A 22314-nucleotide genomic window follows, 5' to 3' on the forward strand; every position below is an offset into this window, starting at 1 on the left:
TATGTACTCCTGTTGTGAATGTCACCATCCTTCAATGATCACAAGAGTGATGGATGCATCAGGAAAATACAATGTTGGCTCAGATTTCAAAGCAGTTTGAGCTCCAATTGGCTTTCGGTTTCCCTAACCAGATTAGAGGAAGAAAGAGAGGCCGGTCACAGCAGATGCCCTGTCTCGGTTCATTACTCAACACCTGTTAAACTTGATTAACGGCCCCAGCTAATTATCTGTTAAGAGTATCTCATGCTGTGAAGGATCCCAGAGGTCTGAAAAGTTGACTTCATTTACATGTTTGTCTCCTTTCACAAGGTCTCTGTTAAACATCGCCCAGAAAAACAAAGCAGAAATCTACGGAGCATTTTTCACAATTCCCATGGGGTTTATTCACAACTTCAGAACTATATAACCACACATACACACACATACACCCCTCTAAAATACGTATTTGTTGTTGTTGTTGTTCTTGTTGTTACTGAGGGAAGCTATTTTCTTCATTTCCTTTGTGCCCTAAGATTCCTGACAAGTTTACAGATGGAACAAGTTTTCATTTGTTTCTTCTTCTTCTTCTTCAGTTGAGAAAGTTGAGCCTCATGTACAGTGATTCTGGGACTCTCAAATCTGTTTGCCTACGTCAGCTTGGGATTATCGTGTGAGATCCGGCAGTGAATGAAAGTAGTGGTTCAACAGCAGCTCATACCATCACAATATTTCCAATATTGTGGACATTGAAGACATCTGAAGGCATCCCTGTTTAGGGAAGCTTTTAATATTTGATGAATTACTGTATTTTAATATTTTGCTGGAAGCTGCCCAGAGTGGCTGGGGAAGCCCAGCAAGATAGGTGGGGTAAAAATAGTAGGTTGTTGTTGCTGTTGTTGTTGTTGTTGTTGTTGTTGTACAGCAACCGACTGGCTGCACAAAATCACATGGCAATATTTTCAGGAGTTATTGCCCACCATAGATTCCTCAGAGTCACGGCCCCAGAAGCTCCTTCACGTCAAACATTGCTGTGCAAGTTTGCAGCGTGAAAAGGGAACAAAAATACCTCTACGCGTCTTCAGACGGAATGCACTCTGACAGAGGACTCTCCAGAGAACACGAGCTACCACAGTGCTGATGAAAAACCTGGAGCACAGTACAATTGTAAGTGCTAAAAAAAGGAACATCGGGCGTTTAAACCAAAAGAAAACCAGAGGTGTCTGCTTTAAAGGGAGCAACCGATGTTCACTTAAATCAGGTGTGGGGAACTACAACACTCCTGTCAGTCTCAGCAAGCATGACCAATGGCTAAGGATCATGGGAGTCGCAGTTCAGCAACTTCTGGAGGGACAAAAGTTCCCCACTCCTGCCTTGAATATTTTGACTTTTGGAAGAGGGGCTCTCATATATATTTTTTTAAAATTGGCATTGTGTAAGCCTGGAACATCCTTAGTCAAAGCCCCATCCTCTGGTCCATCCTCTGGACTCTAGATCAAGGTCTAGAATATGCAGTTGTCTCCAAATGCTCCTCTTAGTTTCATAAAGCTTGCCAAACTGTTCATCAGTTTTGCAAATAAGATTTTCTAAAGGCATGGAAAAGAACGCAAGAGTTAGCTACTTCTAACGGAACAGAACAATTATCTGCAATGGGATGATGACGCTGTAAACAACTGGGGTGCCGTCTCAGAAGAAACCTTCTGAAGGAGGAAGCACTGTGAAACATAGTTGAAGTACATTCCTCTCCCCGTTATCTGGTTTATTTTCAAACCTGAGAAGTAACAAAGACACAGTTCTGCTCTCAATGCAGAACAGACTGTTAAGTTGAAAACCAGAGCTACCCACCTCCCCATATCTAGCTGGATGGCTTTGAAATTGGATTGAAGAAATTCATGGAGGATAAGGCTGTATCAATGGTGTGGGGTTTGCCCGTTTGTTGGAAAATGTCTGTACGGGGGGAGAAGAAGAGTTAATAGGTAGACCAATAGAAAAGCCAGAGGCGGAGCCTACTTGTTTATAAAAGGGCTTAACCCGAGGTTTAGTTAGTTGGTTGGTTGGTTGGGAAAAGGCAGTTGGGAAAACAGTTGGCAAACAGATGGAAATAGAGAGACAGCGCAGTTGGTTCTTGTGTGAGGGGAGGTAGAAGAGTTAGAGACAGAATAAAATAAGACTAAGAGGGTAAAGGGTAACAGCGTTTCGAATGCATTCAAAGTTTATTTGTGTTTGCAATAAACTACAATCTTCATTGTTAACTTAAGAACTGAGACTAAGTGATTTACCAAAGAGGACCTGGTTGATGGCAGTGGATTAGTGGTGTATGGGTCAATAGCCCATGAGATGACCGGGGGCTCCATACGAATGCCACAAATGGCTGCTAGCCATGATGGCTATGCTCTGCCTCCACTGTCAGAGGCAATCATGTTTCTGAGTGCACAGGAGAAGAGGGTGCTCTCATGCTCGGGTCCTGCTTGTGAGTTTTCCACAGGGTGGCCCCTGTGACAACAAGATGCTGGACTCAAAGAGCCGTTGGCTCGATCCAGCAGGCTCCTCTTATGCCCTTAGTTTGCCTTCATCTCTGCCTTTTCTCTTCCAGCTGAGAGATCAAATTCAGTACACTTCAGGGGAGGGAGGGAGGAAAGAAACCCCGCTCAGTGTACTTGATACTGAGGCTATTACATAAATTAGATGGCAAGAATGTTCCCTGAAGGACTCAATTCTCAGACCTTCAGGGAAAGCGGTAGGGAAGTGGGAGGGGATGAGGGAAGGAGTAGGTCTCACCTCTGCAATCTACTCAGACCTCTCCCTTCTTGTTGAAACAAGTTTGCATTTGAACTTGGGCCTCTTTCGCGGCAGGCTATTGCTTTTTAATGCACAGTTTTTCAGCGTTGTTTGATGTCTCTTAGTATCCACTACCTTATTTACTCCTGAGCCTGAAGCTAAACTCCTCAAGTAAAACACATCTAAGGAATTTTGAGATACGGGGGCAGGGGGAATTCAATATTCAGCAACATTACTTGGAGGCAAGAGAGGGAGGACTCATGTACACACAGCTTGGTTTGCTCCTGGATTTTGCTTATACCAAAATGTCTGGGAAATTTTGAGGGGGGAGAAGCACTCCAAGAGTTTCAATAGGACCAGTGAAATTTTTTTGGGAGGTACCACACATTCCCATAAATTTTTCCACCACGTAGGGTCAAACCAGACATAATAGTAATCACACCATTAGCCCTTGCTCATTAAATATTTTTTTTTTAATAAATGGCAGTGGGAGAGGGAAGAGAGCATGGGGAGTCAATCACAATTATAGTGGAGAATCTTATGATGGTCACATTCCTTTGGCCATAATCTGTCTGGAGGAGTAGATCTGTAATGGGCAGGACCAGAGCTATACTCCACTCTTTTTTCCCCAATATTGTTATCATTCCACACTCTCCCACTCACTCATACTCCATCCACACACACTCGCACACAAATTCACATACACTCAGACACACTCAGATACCCCAACCATTCATCACCCATCCATCCATTCGTTTTCCAAACACACACACCAGTCACTCACTCATACCTACAAGCTTGCACCCTATTCATCTATTCATTCTGTTTCACACATGCATCCTCCCACTAACACCATCCATCCATTCACACACAAAAGCCCCTTTTGCCCCTTGACTTCTGGAGACCAAAAGACAGGCTCTGAGTGGTCTGCTGCCGCTACCACTGCAAAGTAAAGAGACCAGAGGATCCCCATCCCACAGTCACAAAGCATTTAGCCTCCTTCCTTTGCTTGGAAACCTTTCTCCCTCCATTGGTTAGAAACTTTGCAACCAGGTGACACCCAAAAGTCCTCACTGTAGCCTTCTTAACCATATTTGCAGTGGAAGTGGGTTAAGAGAGCAAGCATACATACAAAAACTAGGCCCCCTTTTCTGCCACCTTGTTTTTCTTTTGATAATGCAGAAGCACCTTCTAAGGACTGGATTAGGGTTTTTTTGCTTGTGGTACCACATTTGATTATCACACAGCACTGTGTGGGTGGGATTCTTCTGGAATGACTATCCAGAACTGGTACACCAAACTCTGAGACATGGCAATAATGGAGAGACAAACGTGTAACCTTAAAGGCACTCAAAAGACCAAGAAACCCAAAGGCAAGAGATTTGGTTTTCAACCTCTTGGAGTGATTCCCTCACCCATTTTGTTAATTGGGGAGATGGTGAGAAACAAGTCCCAGTCAGGTATGTACATAGATATGGGACTCATAAGCGGTTCATTCAGATTCGTAACAGCAGACCGGAGCTGGGAGATACAGTTAGAGAAATCACAGGATAAAAGCTGAAGTGCGTGAGAGGAGGGCTGAGCAAGTGAAGGTTGGAATAATAATAATAATAATAATAATAATAATAATAATAATTTTTATTTATACCCCGCCCTCCCCAGCCAAGGCCGGGCTCAGGACGGCTAACAAGCAATAATAAAAACAAGTTGAATGAATACAACTTAAAAACAAGATTAAAATACAACAATTAAAATAATGAAACATTAAAATATTAAAATGCAGCCTCATCACAGGAGGAGAAAGGAAAAAGAAAGAGGGGGAGGGAATCAAACTGGCTCCAAGCCAAAGACCAGGCGGAACAACTCTGTCTTACAGGCCCTGCGGAAAGAAATCAGATCCTGCAGGGCCCTGGTCTCATGAGGCAGAGTGTTCCACCAGGCTGGAGCCAGTGTTGAAAAGGCCCTGGCTCTGGTTGAAGCTAATCTAACTTCCTTAGGGCTCGGGACCACTAGGGTGTTGCTATTTATGGACCTTGAGGCTCTCCGTGGGGCATACCGGGAGAAGCGGTCCCATAGGTACGAGGGTCCTAGGCCGTGAAGGGCTTTAAAGGTCAAAACCAGCACCTTAAATCTGACCCTGTACTCCACCGGGAGCCAGTGCAGCTGGAAAAGCACTGGGTGAATATGCTCCCATGGCGGAGACCCCGTGAGGAGCCTCGCTGCTGCATTCTGCACCCGCTGGAGTTTCGGGGACAGCTTGAAGGGCAGCCCCGCGTAGAGCGAATTACAGTAGTTAAGCCTGGAGGTGACCGTCGCATGGATCACTGTGGCCAGGTCAGGAATGTGAATGTTGTGTTTGTAAGAGAACCTTGAGAAAAGCAGGAGCTATTGCTATAACTATGGGGGAAGCAGTAGGGAGGGAAAGATAAGAAAAAGGCTATCCTTCGTGATTAAAAGGAGGCATTGCCATATGTGGATATAACTACCCTTTTGCTTCCTCTTTGCTTGAAAAGTGTCTAAATACTGCTGTTTGAAAGACTTGGTGTGGGTCACTCCCTCACTTGGGGTCTTGGGTCTTACCGCACTGCAATGCTTTTGAAAAAAGATGTCCTGTCTGGCTGGCTATTCTTGTTTGGGTTCTGTTGGCCATTCTATGCCCCGATATTTCTCTGACAATTTGGTGTCAGAAGTGGCGAGAAGCTACTTTTTAAGGATAGTCCTGAAGATGGCCTAAATGTCAGAGAAATGGGGGGGAGGTGCAATTTAAAACTACAACTACTCTTCCGCACTCAGAATTTGATGTTATCAACCATTGTGATACATGGATATTCCATTTAGATGTGCGTATGCTGGATATGTTATTTTGGGAGTATTGCTTGTTTCTTATGATAAAGTTCTTCTTTAGAAAAAACAAAACAAAAGCAAAAGGTTGCCAAAAAACAACCCGCAATACACAGAGTCAAAGAGGAAGCCACAATGAGGCAAAGGAGGAGGTGAGTTGAGCAGCACAAGTACTAGAAAGGGAGCCGTGGCTGAGGAGGAAGGGGCAGCACTGACCCCAGGGAAGCCAGATGCAGCCTGACTGGTGTGCCTCCACATGTTGGACTACAACTTTCATCAGCCCTGAGCATCGGCCATGTTGGTTGGGCTGATCTCCAACAATATTTGAAACATCATGGGTTCTCCACCCCTGGTTTAAACCATGGTCCCTATCTGGATGCCTCCTCCATCACTGTTGCTACTTGTTTTATTTTTTTCCATTGTGTGCCTTAAAAAAAAATGCATTGGAATTTGTACATTGCCTAGGGAGGATTTGTATCAAGAAAGGCAGGATAGAAATATATTTGTTGTTGTTGTTGTTGTCGTCATCACCACCACCACACCTCTAGTCTCGAAACTCCAATATAATATTTTTTTTAAAAAAAAATGGCTACCAAACTGCAAGTAAACCAACTACAGTGGTACCTCCGGATGCGAACGGGATCCATTCCAGAGCCCCGTTCGCATCCCGAACAGAACGTAAGACGCGACAGTGCATGAGCAGGTCGCGTTTTGCTTCTTCCACGCATGCGTGTGACGTCAATTTGACCGTCTGCACATGTGCAAGCAGCAAAACCTGGAAGTAACGTGCTCCGTTACTTCCGGGTCGCCACAAAGCGCAACCCGAAAGCGCTCAACCTAAAACGTATTTATCCCAAGGAATGACTGTACACTGCTTTAAAGCCACTTCTGAGATAAGGAGGAGGTGGGGTTGCGGGCTTCATGCCCCTTCCCACACTCGCAGGGGCTGGCTCCAGCCCATGCAATAGCAGGGAATCCTCGGACGCGTCATTCCCCTAGCCAGCCAATCGGCTGGCTCGGGGGGCGTGGCCTCGCCTACTTAGGTCTGGCACGGCCGAGGGTCTCCCTCTTTCCCGCATCACAGCTGACCTGGTTTTCCCTCCCCTCCCACCTGTTAGGTAGGTTCCCTGACGTTGCTATGGACTTCGGTCGGTTGCCGTCAAGGGGCCTGGTAGGAATTTTTCCAACTGGCAGATTGGCACCAGCCATTTGGTTTTCGCCTACCTCGTAGGAAACCGTCACAACTCCACGGTATTGGCGGTTAGGCATTGGTGGGGGTACAGTTCTATTGTTATGCAGATGAAGGGGGGGAAGAGCACCATCACTTCCCCCAAAGAAAAGGGTGGTCCAGTAAAGGATTCTGGGGGGAGTGGCCTTGTCCTAAGCCTATGGAGGTGTGGGCCCACGGCACGCCCCCACGCAGTGACCCCGGGGGGAGATCCTAGTTGACGTGCCTCAGCAGGACTCCTCCCACTGGTGGTTAACCCTCACTGGTCTTCAAGCATGCACGCTGAAGCCGGTTAGGACCAATGCCTAAGCCAATACCACTCAATTCCTGTAATCAATAAGGTTGTGGCCTAATTTGATCCATTAACTCGAATTCTTGTGTCCCGTGTCTTTATTTCCATGGGAGGAGGCGGGAACTTGCCACGCAATGGTTATTTGCTTATCAACCCTAAATCAATGCTTTGAACGGAAGGATCTACCATGGAATTTCCATTAAACAAACTCCAACCAGCAGACTTTGCCCATTTTCACCCTATATGCTTCTGTTACGAAAAAGGAGCAATGCTGCTGAGTGCTCCAGGTGGCTGGAAAGCCAAACAGGATGTTGATGTTATGGGACTGTACCGTGGGAACAAAGGACAGTCTATTCTGTGCTCTGAGCACCGGATGTTAGCTCAGAGTGTCACATGACCCTGTACCAGAAGTACATGGGTGGAGTTTTTCTCTCTCTGCTGTGGCTGCTGAGGAGTGCAGACATGTTCTTTTCTGCACTGCTGGAAAGACAGAAATAAAGGCATGTAAAGACATTTCTGTCTGTCTCTTTCCCCTCCCTGGGGATGGCAGGGAGTGAGGGAGGAGGGATGGTTGTGTTCTTCTCACGTTCGTGAGGAGGATCGGCCGATAGAGACCTCGCCTTGTCTTGCCGGGAGTCGCTGACGGGGAGGTCAAGGAATCAAAGCCGGGCACCTGGAGAGTGCCAAATTCCTCTGACTGATATGGCTTTGAAGATTATGACAGCTTCATCTCTGTCACTGTATGGAATCCTCTCTTTTGTTTATCCAAACTTCCAATTACCTGAATATTTTAGAGCTTTCCTGTTTGGAATTGCAAGGTCACATCCAATTTTATCTTCTCAAATAAGTCTTCCTTGTTCCCTCTTAACCTGAACTAATGGTACCCTATGGACATTGCACTGTGGAATAAATGCACCTCTTGGTTCAGAGCTGAAACCTGAGGGGGAGAAAAACAACTTACTGCTGTAATTGAACTTCAAGTAATTCCAATACAAACAAATTTTCAGTGTGGTTTTGGTTTTTGGCTGCTGGAAGATTAGCTGCTTATCTATCCCAGCACGATAGATAACAGCTCCTCTCTCTATTGTAGGCTAAGCACCCAGTACCATAGGGCAGGAAACCACCAAGAGACACCATTTACAAAACAAAGATAAACCATTATTGTTGCATTTATTTATTTTTTTCCCCACAGTCAATCCTGATCTACCTATTTGTGCTGAAAGTGAACATGTGTTTCTCTACTCCAGCTGAGGAAGATTTCAGGGTGTGGACAAAGCATCAGGGTAGGGGATTTCTGAGGTATGTGTGACAAAGGTGGGAAAGGTTAACCCCTTCCCACGCACAATGTGGCCATAGGAAGACAGGGGAATTCCCTGCTGGGTCTTTTTAAGAGGTACAACTAGTACTAAGCATGCTGTTTAATACCCTATACTTATGTAGTACAGTGGTACCTCGGGTTACATACGCTTCAGGTTACATACGCTTCAGGTTACAGACTCCGCTAACCCAGAAATAGTGCTTCAGGTTAAGAAATTTGCTTCAGGATGAGAACAGAAATCATGCTCCGGTGGCACGGCAGCAGCAGGAGGCCCTATTAGCTAAAGTGGTGCTTCAGGTTAAGAACAGTTTCAGGTTAAGAACGGACCTCTGGAACGAATTAAGTACTTAACCCAAGGTACCACTGTATATCCCTGAAACTCTGGACTCACGTCAATGGATTTACCTTCTAAAATACGTTTAATTTATCTTAACTAGGGATGGGGGAGAAATTCGATTCTGTTTGCATTTAAAAGCAAACTCACCCAATTTGCACTGTTCAAAACAGTACATGAACTGGAACACAGCCGTACTTTGAAATCTGCAATTTTCTGAATTTTTCAGTGCCCACCACCAGTCAAGCAATGCATACAAAATTGCACGCACCAGAGTAAAAGGCATTAAAATGCATATATTCATGAAAATAACACACAAAAATGAACTGAGGAAATTGCTTAGCAAAAAGTGTACATTAAGCAAAATTGCACAAAGAATGCGCGTATTAGGAGAAATTTGCACAAAATGCTGGTGGTTTTTCATAGCAGAGAGATCCAAGGTGACACTGAGCAAATGTGATGTCATGAAAGAACTCTTAACTCTTAAAGCTGGGGTTTTGATAATAGTTTGAAAGAGAATGGCATGACACTGATATGAGGACAAGCTGCTGGGGTGGGTAGAGGATGCATTATCCTTCATATGAAATATTTTTTCCAAACTAAAAACTCTTCTTCACTACAGTGCCATAAATTATACAAAGTTCGTCCTATTTTCCATCATGTTAATGTCTGTTACTGGAGAACTATCAGAGGTAGAAAACGCTGAAAGAATTAAAGTCTCTAGAAGCTGCCAGACCTAACAGAGAGCAGTAAAAGAACTGCATTACTTTAAAAGTTGGGATCGGAATTTGTTTCTCCATTAGGTCAGCAAGTCTCCGCATACTGCACATATGCTGTAAATTTTATGAAGTGTATTAACTAAGTTTATTAATATTTGAAAATTACTCACAAAATCAATTGCAGAAACAGAGCTGAAATATTCACTACCATGTTCCAGCCCTAGCAGAACTTCAAACTGTCTTCTGCTGCATAAATAAAAGAGGCAAAACATACAGAGTTTTCATTTCAAAGCATTGCCAGCCTTTACAGAATCCCATAATAGTATTTCCTCCCCCCTCTCCCTCTCTCTTGGAATTACCATATGGTTTAATGTGCTTTAAGATTTTTTGACTGATGGTCCTTTAGCAAATTTCTGTGCTTTTGCGGAGGGGCAATTAATTGTGATTTGCATGATTTCATCAGCAATCTAAAAGCTACAAAGGCAGAGTCAAGCAACGATACAAATACGAGCGTAATTCCTTCCTGGTTGGCTAAAACTATTCTGTTTTCAGGTGGACAGGACACAAATGCGGACATGGAGTGGGAATCTCCCAGAAATTACAAGATAAAACGAAGGAACAAAAAGAAGAGCGAGCAACCTAACAGCTAAGGGAGGCAAAAGGTGTATTTTGGCCAGCCTCCTTTTTCCAAGCCTCTGGGAACATCACAAACTGTTGCATGAAAGAAATGGCAAGCAGGAAAAGGGACTGCGCAAGAAGGAATTGTTTTAAAATACTGGGAAATACAGTAAAGTTCAATATCTGGAGGAACTTCACGGCAGCAATTTCAGACAAGCAACATGATAAGCAGTCATCTGGAAGTGTTAAGGACTGCCCTCACTTTGAAATGACCCTAACTGAATGGGCTGCATGGGCTGCATGGCATTGTGATGTCATCGTGTTTACTGAAGAATCCTTGATTGTCTCAGAGGGATGGCAATATAGTTCAGGAAGCAGTTTGCTTTGCTTGTTCTCACTGATGTCATTATGCAACCAAACCCGAACAGCTATGTGGACAGGTCCATTTCCCAGATGAAGAAGACCAAAGATGAAGGGCCATAAAGCTGTAGTGGACTGGGGAATGGATGGTCAGCAAGCAGACACACTTTACATACATATTGTAGTTCCAGTGGGTACCCCACTCCTCACAAAGCTAAAATTTCCACTAGGTAAGAGAGGGAAAGGAATGAGATTACTCTATATCTTAGATTAAAATCTGAGCCAGAGTTTCATTCATTGGGTCAGAGATAAAGTAAATGTCTCTGAAACCTCTCTAATCCAGAGATCAACTTTGTTTTCCGCTAGAAATAAATTTTTCAACAGCAATCTTGTGGCTGAAAGGTCAGAGTCCACTTTCAGATTTTAGAATTAATATTGTGAGAGCGTAGAATTCTTCTTTAGATATTAAACTCGTGGACTCTAGTCTGTTGAAACACATGTGTCAGGGGCTCGGGAGCAGGAGCACAGGGGAGAGAGGAAATGGAGAGCGAAGGGGAAGAATCCGAGGGCAGCGTAGGGGAGTATGACAGTGACCCGAGAGATTCCATGAGCTTCTCCAGCGAATCAGAAGATTCCCAGAAGGGGGCGCTGATGGTCAGGGCAAGGGGGGTCCCAGGGGGGACGCACCAGAAACAAGGAGCCAGCGGGGAACCCCAAAGCAGCAGTGGGGGATCAGGACCAGTTTCCCCACCAGAGCGTAGTGGGGGGGAAGAGTCACATGTGTCAGGACCAGCGTCTCCTCCAGCGGGGAGAGAAGATGAGTCAGGGCTGACCACGCCTCCATCGGAGAGTGGGGGAACGGAGGGAAGGTCAGTTGCAGCTAGCCTCCCCGAAGGGGGAAGCAGTGACAGCAGCAGTGAAACGGTCAGGAGGAAAGTTGCTGGCTGGGCGCACGCGCCAAGTTCAAATGTACAGGCGCGAGGGACAGCAGGAGACCCGGATTGGGAACCAGCTCCTAAAGCCCGCCGGAGGGAGGGGGAAGGCTCAGGGGATTCAGCGTCAGAAGAGTCTAGAAAGGGCGAGACCCCGACGGACAGGTGGAAACAGAGGCGGAAAGAGCAGAGGAAGAGGTGGAGTAAGGCTAGAGTCTTAAACTGGTGTCTGGGGGTAGGAGACTCAGACGGAGCTTCAGCGGTCTGAAGTTTGAGACGTAGAGCTGCACGCTGCAGCTCTGGAAGTGAAACTGAACTTCAATAAAGACTTCCGTACTTAACAACAAAGCAGCGTTGGTCCTTTGTGAGCTGGGACCTCGGGCAGCTCTGACAACATGCCATAATAAAATGTGCTGGTCTTTACAGTGCTATAATACTCTTGTTGAAAAAGCAGGCATGATCTCTGGTCAAGTATTGGGATCCGCCAGGGAGGCTGGTGAATATAAATGGAGATCCAGTGCTGCTAGGTTGCCTGCCTCAGTAAGATGCTTACTTTAATTTCCTGATATTTTTTTTCAAACCAAGCCAATCTGCTTTATTGCATCTTCAGTCAGTTCAATTAACAAATAAACAAAACATTATGCTTCTGATACTGCATCAAGTGTGTATTGTGGCTGCACACTTCATTAATTGGAAACCGACATATGGCAATTTTTAGGTCACTGTTGCACCACTGAAAACAGACACATCCATCAATGCCAACATCTCTCATGTGCTGAGCAGCACCCACTGCTTTTAGCAAAAGGGTTAACATTATTATAAAAGGCAGATAAAATGGAATACTGTACTGACACGTTTCTAATGAAAAGGGCTACGTTTTAGGAGCGCATTACTGACAATCCTCAGTGTTAAATGAATGAGCACAGGGAAGCACCTAAGCTGTCATTTGTCTTGTTTCGTTCTGTTTTTAAATCATCCTTATTCCACTTTTGAACCTGGGGTTGAACCCCTCAAGGAGGCTTGCAATCGCAAGTTAAAAGTATAATACAATAATAAATGAAATAAATAAAACAAAACCATGTAAATTATAGGTAGGAACTGGAGAAATCAATTCAAGAATGTGTGTGTGTGTGTGTGTGTGTGTGTGTGTGTGTGTATCAGTCACCTTGCATTGATTACTCCCCCGCCTTATGTGACCATAACAGAGCATAAAATACTATTATTGTTCTTGTTCTTGTTCTTGTTACTGTTACTGTTACTGTTATTTCATTTATGAATTGCTTCCTACGTAGCATCAAAAAGCAATTTCACAATACAAAAAACTACGGTATCTCTCTGGACTCATTTTGCGCTGACAAGGGTGAACTTTGATGACGGGAAACAAAGAGGAACAGTGCTTTGCACACAAAATGAGCCCTGTGCACAGAATTGTCTGGCCTAACAACACAGGTAGAAACTTGCACGTGTCACTAAATCTCCTCTCTGTGGGATGCAGGAAGGTGCTTTCCCTCACAAGTCTGTACACCCAACGCCTCTCCTCTTCAGCAACTGGGGGTGTCAGGGCAGGTCACGACACACAGGCAAGCAAGGGAAGAGGAAGCTTCAGTCTGTGATGGAGAGCTGGCGCAACTGTCTTCCCAAGCCCCACCCTCTCTCTTCCCCAACCAGCTGATCACCCAGCCATTCTTACTTGTAAGCAGACTTTCTTCTGCAAAGTTACTGCCTGCAAAGTTACTGAGCCAGATGGACCAATGGCCTAACTCAATACAAGGCAGATCTTATGTTTCTATGTTTGGAGATGGGAGCAGTAGAACTCAGCAGCTGTAATTCTTTACCTCAAAAGCCCTCTTGAAAGACCCTGTTGATGGCACTGTGTCATAGGACGGGCATTGATGGGAGGGCTTTGCCCCAGAGTTTATGGCTCATGGTTTGCCTGGGAGAAGGAAACCATGAACCGGGGTTCGAAAGATACTCTTATGGCTTAGCTCTGTGATGTGCCAAAACAACCAGGGAGGAGCAAAGTGGCTATGATCCCAGAGCCTGTGTGCTACTGTGTTCACACCAAACTATGGTTTGGCTTAGCATGATGTGCAGACCAGGCCCTTGTCTGTTCTTTTAAGTTTTAGTCTATAATATAACTACGACTTTCAAACCCAGTGGTTAGAATCACAGCTGCCACCTCTGGGGGGGGGGCTGGGTGCCTCAGCACCCACAAAATTTCCACTGTGGGTGCCTAAGCATGTCTGCGGCCGCAGCAGGCCCCAACAGAGGCCATGAGGGGGAGACAGAGGCCCTGGCCCAGTTGCTGCTGCCGCAGCGCCAAAAAACCAGCAAAGGCAAGGCAGCGGGTGGTGGTGGCACGCAGAGACCAAGCAGCATGTGTGTGTGCGCACGCGCATGCACACAATGTAGCATCATGATGTCATGTTGCGCGTCTGGGCACCCACAATTGGGGGCCTAAGTTGGCGCCACTGGTTAGACTGAAAACCTTCTTTCTCAGGACAGCACAAAGCTAAGGGCTTTGCGACAGACCACCTTTTTATGCGGACTTTTATTTGTGCAGAAAATTCTCTCTTTCCCTGCTCCCCTTTATCTTTGTGCAAGTGAGCTGGGTAGCTGAAAAGAGTTGGAAGGGCTGCCTTCCTGTTTGTTCCCTGCTCTGGCACCTTTCCGTTCTGCGCTCCCCGAGTAGCACCATTCTAAAGGCTAATAGCCCTGGAGGAGGCCAGGGAAGCCTAGAAGAAAAGGCCAATCATGGCGCAGTTAAAAAGGTCAAAAGTTGCTCCCTGAAGGGAGAGAAGGGGACGTGAGTGAGGGATGAGAGAAAGACAGCTGCAAAGGCTAAGAGCTGTACACCAAAGGGCGAGATGCTTGTCTTTTGTTGCTCAAACTGCTTGCCTCAGGGAGGGGTTCGGCCTTTTTGTTGTGGTTCTCCTCCTTGCTGCAATCACCCTGCAAATCCCTGGCTCTGGCAAGAAAACGGGAAGCGAATCTTGAAATTAATCATAATAATAGCAATGGTAATAACTCTTTGGAACTATTTTTTTTACTTTTAAGGAAGGCCAAAGCACAACAGTAGCACAGCCGTACCTTTGTGGATGTAAAAGTAGAGGTGGGTGTGTTCATGAATGCGCATGGTAACTGCTTCTCAGTTTCTTTTGTACCAACAGCAGATGCACACAAAATAACAAGGCCTGCAATTTTAAGCAAACCCTCCAAGTGTCCCTATTTTCCAGGGACATTCCTGGATTTGGAGAAGCCGTTCTGGTTTCTGATTTTATCCCGGAATATCCCGCTTTTCCCTATTTCAATTGGAGAAATGTCAGAGGGAATGGAATAGGACATCCCTATTTTCATCAGAGAAATGTTGAAGGGTATGTTTTTTAAGCTAGGCACTGAATTCCTATGCGCCATCCAGTACCCTCTGGTTCACAACTACTTATCTTTGTTGCCTCCAGCAGTAAAGAACCAAGTGCTTCCTTTTGTTTAATCTAAAGTGAGCTACTTCTTTAGCATCAAAGGTGGCCTCTGTGTTGACCTTACCTGGGCACCAGGATAAGATATTTCTGCTTTTGTAAAAGCTCCGTCCAGGCCGGCTGCTCACGCTGCTCTGAATCAACACCTTAGAAGTAACCCCAGGAGCCAGCTGATTTAACACAGTGGGTGAAAGGCAGTTTTCCACAAGCCAGTGGGAGCAGGCAGATGGACTAAGAGCGCCACACAGAATATGAAATGTTATTTGAAAAGTGATTGGCAATGAGGAAAGGTAGCCAGCTGCTATTTACTCAGTAGCTACCTGCAAAAAGAAAAAGAAAAAAGGGGGGTTTCTGAACTTAATATGCCAGTATCCTCCTTTGAGAAACCAATGTCGTTTTCAATGTACAGAATGACACTGCAGTCCTCAGTATCCCATTGGTAGAGATGCCCCTGACTTGGGAGCACATCAAACAAAAGGAAATTCCCTGCACAGAAGTAATATAAATAGGAAATCTGAATGATGTGTAGTTTGTGATATTTAAGCAAAGTATGTGCATCTGTTTAACAAGTGAGAGCTGGACCATAAAGAAGGCTGATCACCGAAGAATTGATGCTTTTGAATTATGGTGCTGGAGGAGGCTCTTGAGAGTCCCATGGACTGCTAGAAGATCAAACCTCTCCATTCTTAAGGAAATCAGCCCTGAGTGCTCACTGGAAGGACAGATTGTGAAGCTGAGGCTCCAGTACTTTGGCCACCTCATGAGAAGAGAAGATTCCCTAGAAAAGACCCTGATGTTGGGAAAGATTGAGGGCACAAAGGGGACAACAGAGGATGAGATGGTTGGACAGTGTTTTTGAAGCTACCAACATGAGTTTGACCAAGCTACGGGAGGCAATGTAAGTGCCTGGCGTGCTCTGGTCCATGGGGTCACAAAGAGTCGGACACGACTAATCGACTAAACAATAACAAGGAATGGGGACAGAGGAGAAAATTGCTTCAGTTTGCATTTAAAGATGGACCTATCTAATTTACACTTCCGGGGGGGGGGGGGACAGCTGGAATAGATGGAACACTACCATCCTTTGAAATTTGCATGTCTCTGAATTTTGCAGTGCAGTTCTCCAGCATATACTAGGGGAAGGTGTGTGTAAATTCAAAATAAATAAATAAATAAAAATGGCCGTTTCTGAATCTCTAAGGTCTACTGAAGACTTTTAAAAAATTCCAATGAACATTTTATTCTGATTATATCATTTTTACAAATTTCTACTTTCTTCGTACAGATGTCTCCCTATTTACGCAGGGGTTACATTCCCAGGTACCACACATATATGTAAAATTGCATATAGTGGGCATTGAATTAGGCCTTGTTAGCTGGTTGAGTCAGAAGCCTGCACATAGGCTGCAACTGCTGAGATGGAAACACAGAATATGTTAGGGTTGCCATGTTTCAAATGTAAAAAACCAGGACACACCGAAAATTGTTTGTCTTGCCTAAGATCCAGGACAAAGCACTGCCTTTCAGAAATTCCCCCGGGGTGTGAATTCTGCCTTTGAAATCCCGGTAATGTCCAGGAAAATCCAGGCATATGGCAGCCCTAGAATATGTATGCTGCCCTCAATGTAGTAGACAATCGATAAGCCAGTTTGTCTTCGGCAAAGATTGAGATGTGAACTTGTACACACACACACTTGAAAATTGGAACTGGATAATTCTCAGCACAATTCTACATCGCTGCAGGCAGTGCAAGAAAGATGGTCCTGCTCCTGCTGAAGAAGCTGGAAAACAATTGTAATCATGAGAAGAAAGCTGAAATTCAGTGAAATTGAAAAGGCGGCGCTGCAGAAGACGACATAAACCTAGAACGAAAAAGGACAGGCAAGCAGAATGGAGAACTACAAATGGAAATGGGGAAATCGTGGTCATAAGCCACAATAAAAATGAGCTGTTAGCCATCAACAATGCTCAGCTGCAATGTAGATCCCTGGTTCAGATGGCATTTTCTTATTTGTAGATGGCCTATGCTGTTTGTTTGCTTTAATTTGTATCACTTTTAAAAAAAATTGTCCCTGTTCATTTTTACAACATAGCAGGTTTCCGACGGCAGTTTATCTGACACAGACTGCAGAAAGGTAATCAAGTTGAGAAATACAAAATGCTCCTTTTTTTGCCCGCAGGCTTCCAGAGGGACATGAAAAAAGCAATTTCTGTGTGCATATCCTAAATGTAATGTCTAGTCTTAATCAATGTTACTTCTGCAGGAGAGAGGGGGAAAGGGATAATGAGAAGCATCACTACTTATCACTCTGACCACAGTGCAGAGCAAGTTCTTGTGCAGGCAAGCAGAATTGAAGATCCAACTTAATTTCATTTGAACAAAGTTTTAAAGGTTCCAGGAGATGCGGCGGAAGAATTTGCAAGAGCTGGAGGGGTGGGGAGCACGTCCCTTTTAAGTACCTCTTCTCCTCTATCAATCAAGTTGACCCCTCCTCCTTCTCAAACCCCATTTACCAGCATTTCCTGAGAGGCAGTACGCAGCCTTACCTTTTGTTGTTCTCAGTTAAACCTGCCACTCTATTATCCCCTCCCTTTCCCCTCACCAGTCTGCAGGCATTGTAGCGGCAGATCTGCATGAATGAAAATGGTTCCTGCTTATTTAAAACTGAGAAACTAGATACAGTGGTACCTCAGGTGACATATGCTTCAGGTTACAGACTCCGCTAACCCAGAAATAGTGCTTCAGGTTAAGAACTTTGCTTCAGGATGAGAACAGAAATCATGCTCTGGTGGCGCAGCAGGAGGAGGAGGCCCCACTGGCTAAAGTGGTGCTTCAGGTTAAGAACAGTTTCAGGTTAAGTACGGACATCCGGAACGAATTAAGTACTTAACCTGAGGTACCACTGTACCTCAAAATATTGTATGAGAAGAAGACCCAGACATCAGGGGCAGAACATATGCTTTGCATGCTGAAGGTCCTAGCTCCAGTCCCCCAGTTGAAGGATCCAAGGTATTAACACAGGAAGCCAACTTATGCTGAATCAGACCATTGGTCCATCTAACTCAGTGTTGTCTGCACTGACAGGCAGTGGCTCTCCAGGATTTCAGGCACCAAACTCCACCAGGATCCAGCTTCCAGTACATGTTCCATGCAGGATCGGCCAAGGATCTCACTACTATGTGGCATGTTTAATGTATGGACATGGGAGATGCCTGCACTGACACTGTATCATCACGCTTAATGAGTAATGTGTGCAGCTATGCCTGTTTTTCCCCCTCTTACATTAATTAAATTACAGGCATGGAGGTTGAGCATTGTTATCAGGATCACAGCATGCAGGGAGGGGAGGTTTGTAATTAATGCAGAGTGTGGGGGGGATGTTCCTCCCTAGCTCCTCCCCCTCCCAGAAAATAACATTTAAAAATCAGGGTCACCTCCCTCCCAAGATTCACAAAGATTATATACAGAAGCTCTGAGCATCCACAACTCCTTTAGTGCCCTTGGGTGCTGCTCATCAAGTCCTGGAAATCTGAATTCATTTAAAGTAGCTGGGTGTTTCCTTACTGCCTCTTTTCCTATCTTAGGCTGCAGCTCCCTCCTTGCATCCTTCATTCTGTTATCACCAGGTTGTGCATTGTTTTCCTTTTGGATGAAGAAAGAGGCAAAGTAGTTGAGCAGTCCGCCTTCACACAATAGCATTTCTCCATCTTCTCCTTGCAGAGAACCCACTGTTTGCTTGTTCTTCCTCTTGCTTTGAATATAGCTAAAGAAACCTTTTTTATTATTCTTTTTAACCTTTCTTGCAAGCCTGAGCTCATTCTGAGCTTTAGCCCACCTGACCTTCTCCCTGCAACTGTTGGCTACTCTTGTATACTCCTCCTTTATGATTTCCCCTTCCTTCCATTTCTTTTACACACCCTTTAAAAATCTGAGCTCATCTGTAAGCTCCTTATACAGCCACACCGTGTGTGTTTTTCTACAAGCCTCCCACTTTTCTTTCTTGTTGGAGTTGTCTGCATTTGTGCCTCCAATATTCCACCTTTAAGAAATTCTCATCCATCTTGAACTCCTTTCTCGCCGAGTACTTCTGACCATGGGATCTCACCCAGCAGCTCCTTAAGCTTTTTGAAATCCGCCTTCTTAAAAGTCCTACACTCAACTTTCCCTTGCCTCTCTACAGCGAAGCCCAAGATCAAATTCTGCCCCCCCCCCCAAATATCAGGTCAGCTAAGATGCTTGGTACTGATTTAATTGCTAAACTCTGTATTTGGGGGACAATAAATATAAAAAAAAAAATCGAATAGAAATACAGTGCCATTCTAATCATATTAGTCTAAAGCATGAGGGAGTGAGAAAAGTCACCGAGAAAGACCATATCAGATTCAAATATTTGGAGAAACAGAATGTGGACATCTAATGATGTACCACTGTATCTCTTTGTTAGGAAATGCACCTGCTTGAAATAAACTTGAAGCCCAGCAAACTCCCCATGCTAGACTACTCTCACCAGGTGTGTGGACGTTTTCTTGGTTACGCTTTTACATGGTCTCTGAATGGAATGAGCATAACTTCAAAGCAGACTGTACTTCATACAGTTTCTAATCTCTGTCTAGACTTCCCCTAAAATTAACTTCCTGGCATGTCTGGTGAGACTTTGAGATGATAATGAATTTGTCACAACTGCACGCTGTAGGGGAATCACGTGATCCCTTGAGGGATCAGAATCTCTTGGAGGAGATAAGTACCTACATCATCACAGGGCCAGGCCTTTTCAGTGAGGCAATTTCCACAAGGCATCTGACCGATGGGCTAGTCAGAAAGGCAAGCTGAGATCCAGTGACTGAAAGGCAATTCGGGTGGACAATGCATAATGCAGGAATGGTGGAAATTGATGGGTGGGGGCTTAAAGCAGGGGTCTGAAGCCTGTGGAACTCCAGATGTTACTAGACTAAAAGGTAAAGGACCCCTGACAGTTAAGTCCAGTCACGAACAACTCAGGTTGCGGTGCTCATCTCGCTTTACTGGCTGAGGGAACCGACGTTTGTCCGCAGAGTTACTAGACTACAACACCCATAATTCCTGATCATGCTGGTGGGGATGATGGAAGTTCTAGAGGGTCACAGGTTAGTAAGGTAAAGGGACCCCTGACCATTAGGTCAAGTTGTGACCGACTCTGGGGTTGAGGCGCTCATCTTGCTTTATTGGCCGAGGGAGTCGGCGTACAGCTTCCGGGTCATGTGGCCAGCATGACTGAGCCACTTCTGGCAAACCAGAGCAGCACACGGAAACGCCGTTTACCTTCCCACCGGAGCAGTACCTATTTATCTACTTGCACTTTGATGTGCTTTTGAATTGCTAGGTTGGCAGGAGCAGGGACTGAGCAACGGGAGCTCACTCCATGGCGGGGATTCAAACCGCCAACCTTCTGATCGGCAAGTCCTAGGCTCTGTGGTTTAACCCACAGGTTAGTGACCCCTTAATTAAAGTCATGAAATAACTCAAGGGGGACATCTCCACTCTAGTTCCTGGAAGAGCCATAATGTGGTCCTGCCCACAGCAAGGGTCCTTGACACTCACCAAGCCCCACCACAAACTTCCCTTCCCTTGCCTTTCCGTTCTTTTTCTTGTCATCTTTTAAAAACTAATTTTTCTTCCTTTACTTCATTTATTTATGCATTTCCTCCAATGAGCTGAGTAGTACAAAGTGCATCATAGGCACAACTCTGCCTCTCCTATTTTACATATCCGCAGTGTCGCCTTTGTATTGAAAATTTCCACCAATTAGTCCTGACAACAGTTACTTTAGATTTCGTCTTTTAAATATGCCCACGTTTTTGTCAATTAAGCTTATATGAAGAAAAATGCTCTCGCACACTCAAAATATCAAAGTGAGCCAACATTTTAATTTCCATGAGTGAGGAAGCATGAAGGCAAATACCTCGACTGAACTTGATAAAGGTAGATACATTATTTTGGTAGCACTGCCTATAAACGATGATAAATGAAGATGTAGAATGCTCTTATTGAAGTATATCAAGCTACTCTGCACAGCCCTCACATATCAATGGAATTATATTTCCTTCGCTTTTGCAGAGCAACATATTCATTTCTGAACAGCACTTAAAATTCTCCTCATTGCCCCCCACCACACCACACCACCCCCTTCCCCCCTCCTCCTTTGAAAGTGCAGGTCAATGAGTACACTAGATAGAAAGTTCTCAAGCTAATGATTTATAGAAGAGCTTTTGTTGAATTTATGAGCTCAAATGTTGAGGCAATTGGATCCCTCAATGTACTGTGAACCCAGCCCCCGAAAGACCGTCAGTGAGAACACGTGAACTATGCATTATAAAGGAGACCGAGATCAATTATTTCTCTTACCACTTAGGAGACATAAGGGGGTGGGAAGAGGTTCAGTTGAAGAAAGGTAGGCTAATGTCAAATACTGGGAATTCTTTTTTTAAGCTATACAACAGTGAGCAGTAAGGATGCATTGTTGAGAAAGGTTGTTTGCTTAGGAAATGAGGATGGAAGGCGGCAACTTGAACCTATGACTATCAGAACAAACACCTTAACCATGATCTGCCCAGTGGACAATCAAACACAGTCACCAACAACTTTTGATGGAACCAGGAGATGACAGTTTTCTCCCTTGGCTTGTATGATGACTGTGCTATGGCTATGCCAGCAATTAGCATGAGCACACTGTCATCTTACCTGTGGTCACAGTTAAAAATCAGTTTCAGAACCACTAGACAAATTGACTTGTCACTATGCATTTCAGAACTATAAAACCACAGTCCCCCCTTTTTTACAAGTACATGTGTGCTTATCTTTAAGTACATAAAAATCCAATTGACTTTGATAGGATTAACCTCCTATTTAAAGCTAAACACACACCTATTTGTGTGTGTGTGTGTGTGTGTGTGTGTGCGCGCGTGCAAGATCAATGTCTAAACCTCACCAGCTCCACCTTCATATAACATTGAGAGAAACTAATGAAAAATTTAGTTGCTTTCTACACACATACTTCCCCTACCCCACAACCTAAGTCGCTGCTCTTTGAGAGGGCAGAGAAGAAGGCTAAACCAACTATGCATTTTAAATATCCAGTCAAATATCTTGCTCAACAGCTGCTCTGGCAGGGCTCCACCATGAGAAAATGTGGGTAAGTTGCTTAGATCAGATCACTGGCATGAATACTGATGCAATTTAAATGAATATGAGATGGGAGCCATCTAGAAATAAGCTGAAACTTTAGTTAATAAGGGAAATAGTTGCAGTATGAGGGTGTGGCTGCATGCCGAAAGCTTAGGACCGGTTTTCTTAACTACTAGTACTACTCATCCACAGAAAGCTGTACTCTTATTGTATTTGAGACACTTTCAATTGCATATCCATGCTCATGAGTCTTCCATTGTGCTTCTCTTTGTGTGTTGTT

At 44.7% G+C, this 22314-nt stretch overlaps 1 protein-coding gene and 2 long non-coding RNA genes across 8 annotated transcripts in view; 1 reads left to right on the top strand and 2 right to left on the bottom strand.

Moving 5' to 3' along the window:
* Positions 1–22314, bottom strand: part of FHIT (fragile histidine triad diadenosine triphosphatase) — a 1042494-nt gene that overhangs the window by 546439 nt on the left and 473741 nt on the right. The window lies entirely within an intron of this gene.
* Positions 7845–10393, bottom strand: LOC310757422. 2 transcript variants are annotated; one of them, XR_014545188.1, is made up of 3 exons: positions 10367–10393; positions 9657–9732; positions 7845–8052 (listed from the first exon to the last, which is right to left on the bottom strand). It is a non-coding gene; the product is annotated as an uncharacterized lncRNA (long non-coding RNA). The 2 variants fall into 2 exon arrangements; XR_014545189.1 differs by lacking the exon at positions 10367–10393 and adding an exon at positions 9846–10043.
* On the top strand, positions 9098–10292 carry LOC310757522. Its single transcript, XR_014545293.1, has 2 exons — positions 9098–9320; positions 10039–10292. It is a non-coding gene; the product is annotated as an uncharacterized lncRNA (long non-coding RNA).

Source organism: Podarcis filfolensis, assembly GCF_964270895.1.
Source record: "Podarcis filfolensis genome assembly, chromosome: 2".
NCBI lineage: Eukaryota > Metazoa > Chordata > Lepidosauria > Squamata > Lacertidae > Podarcis > Podarcis filfolensis.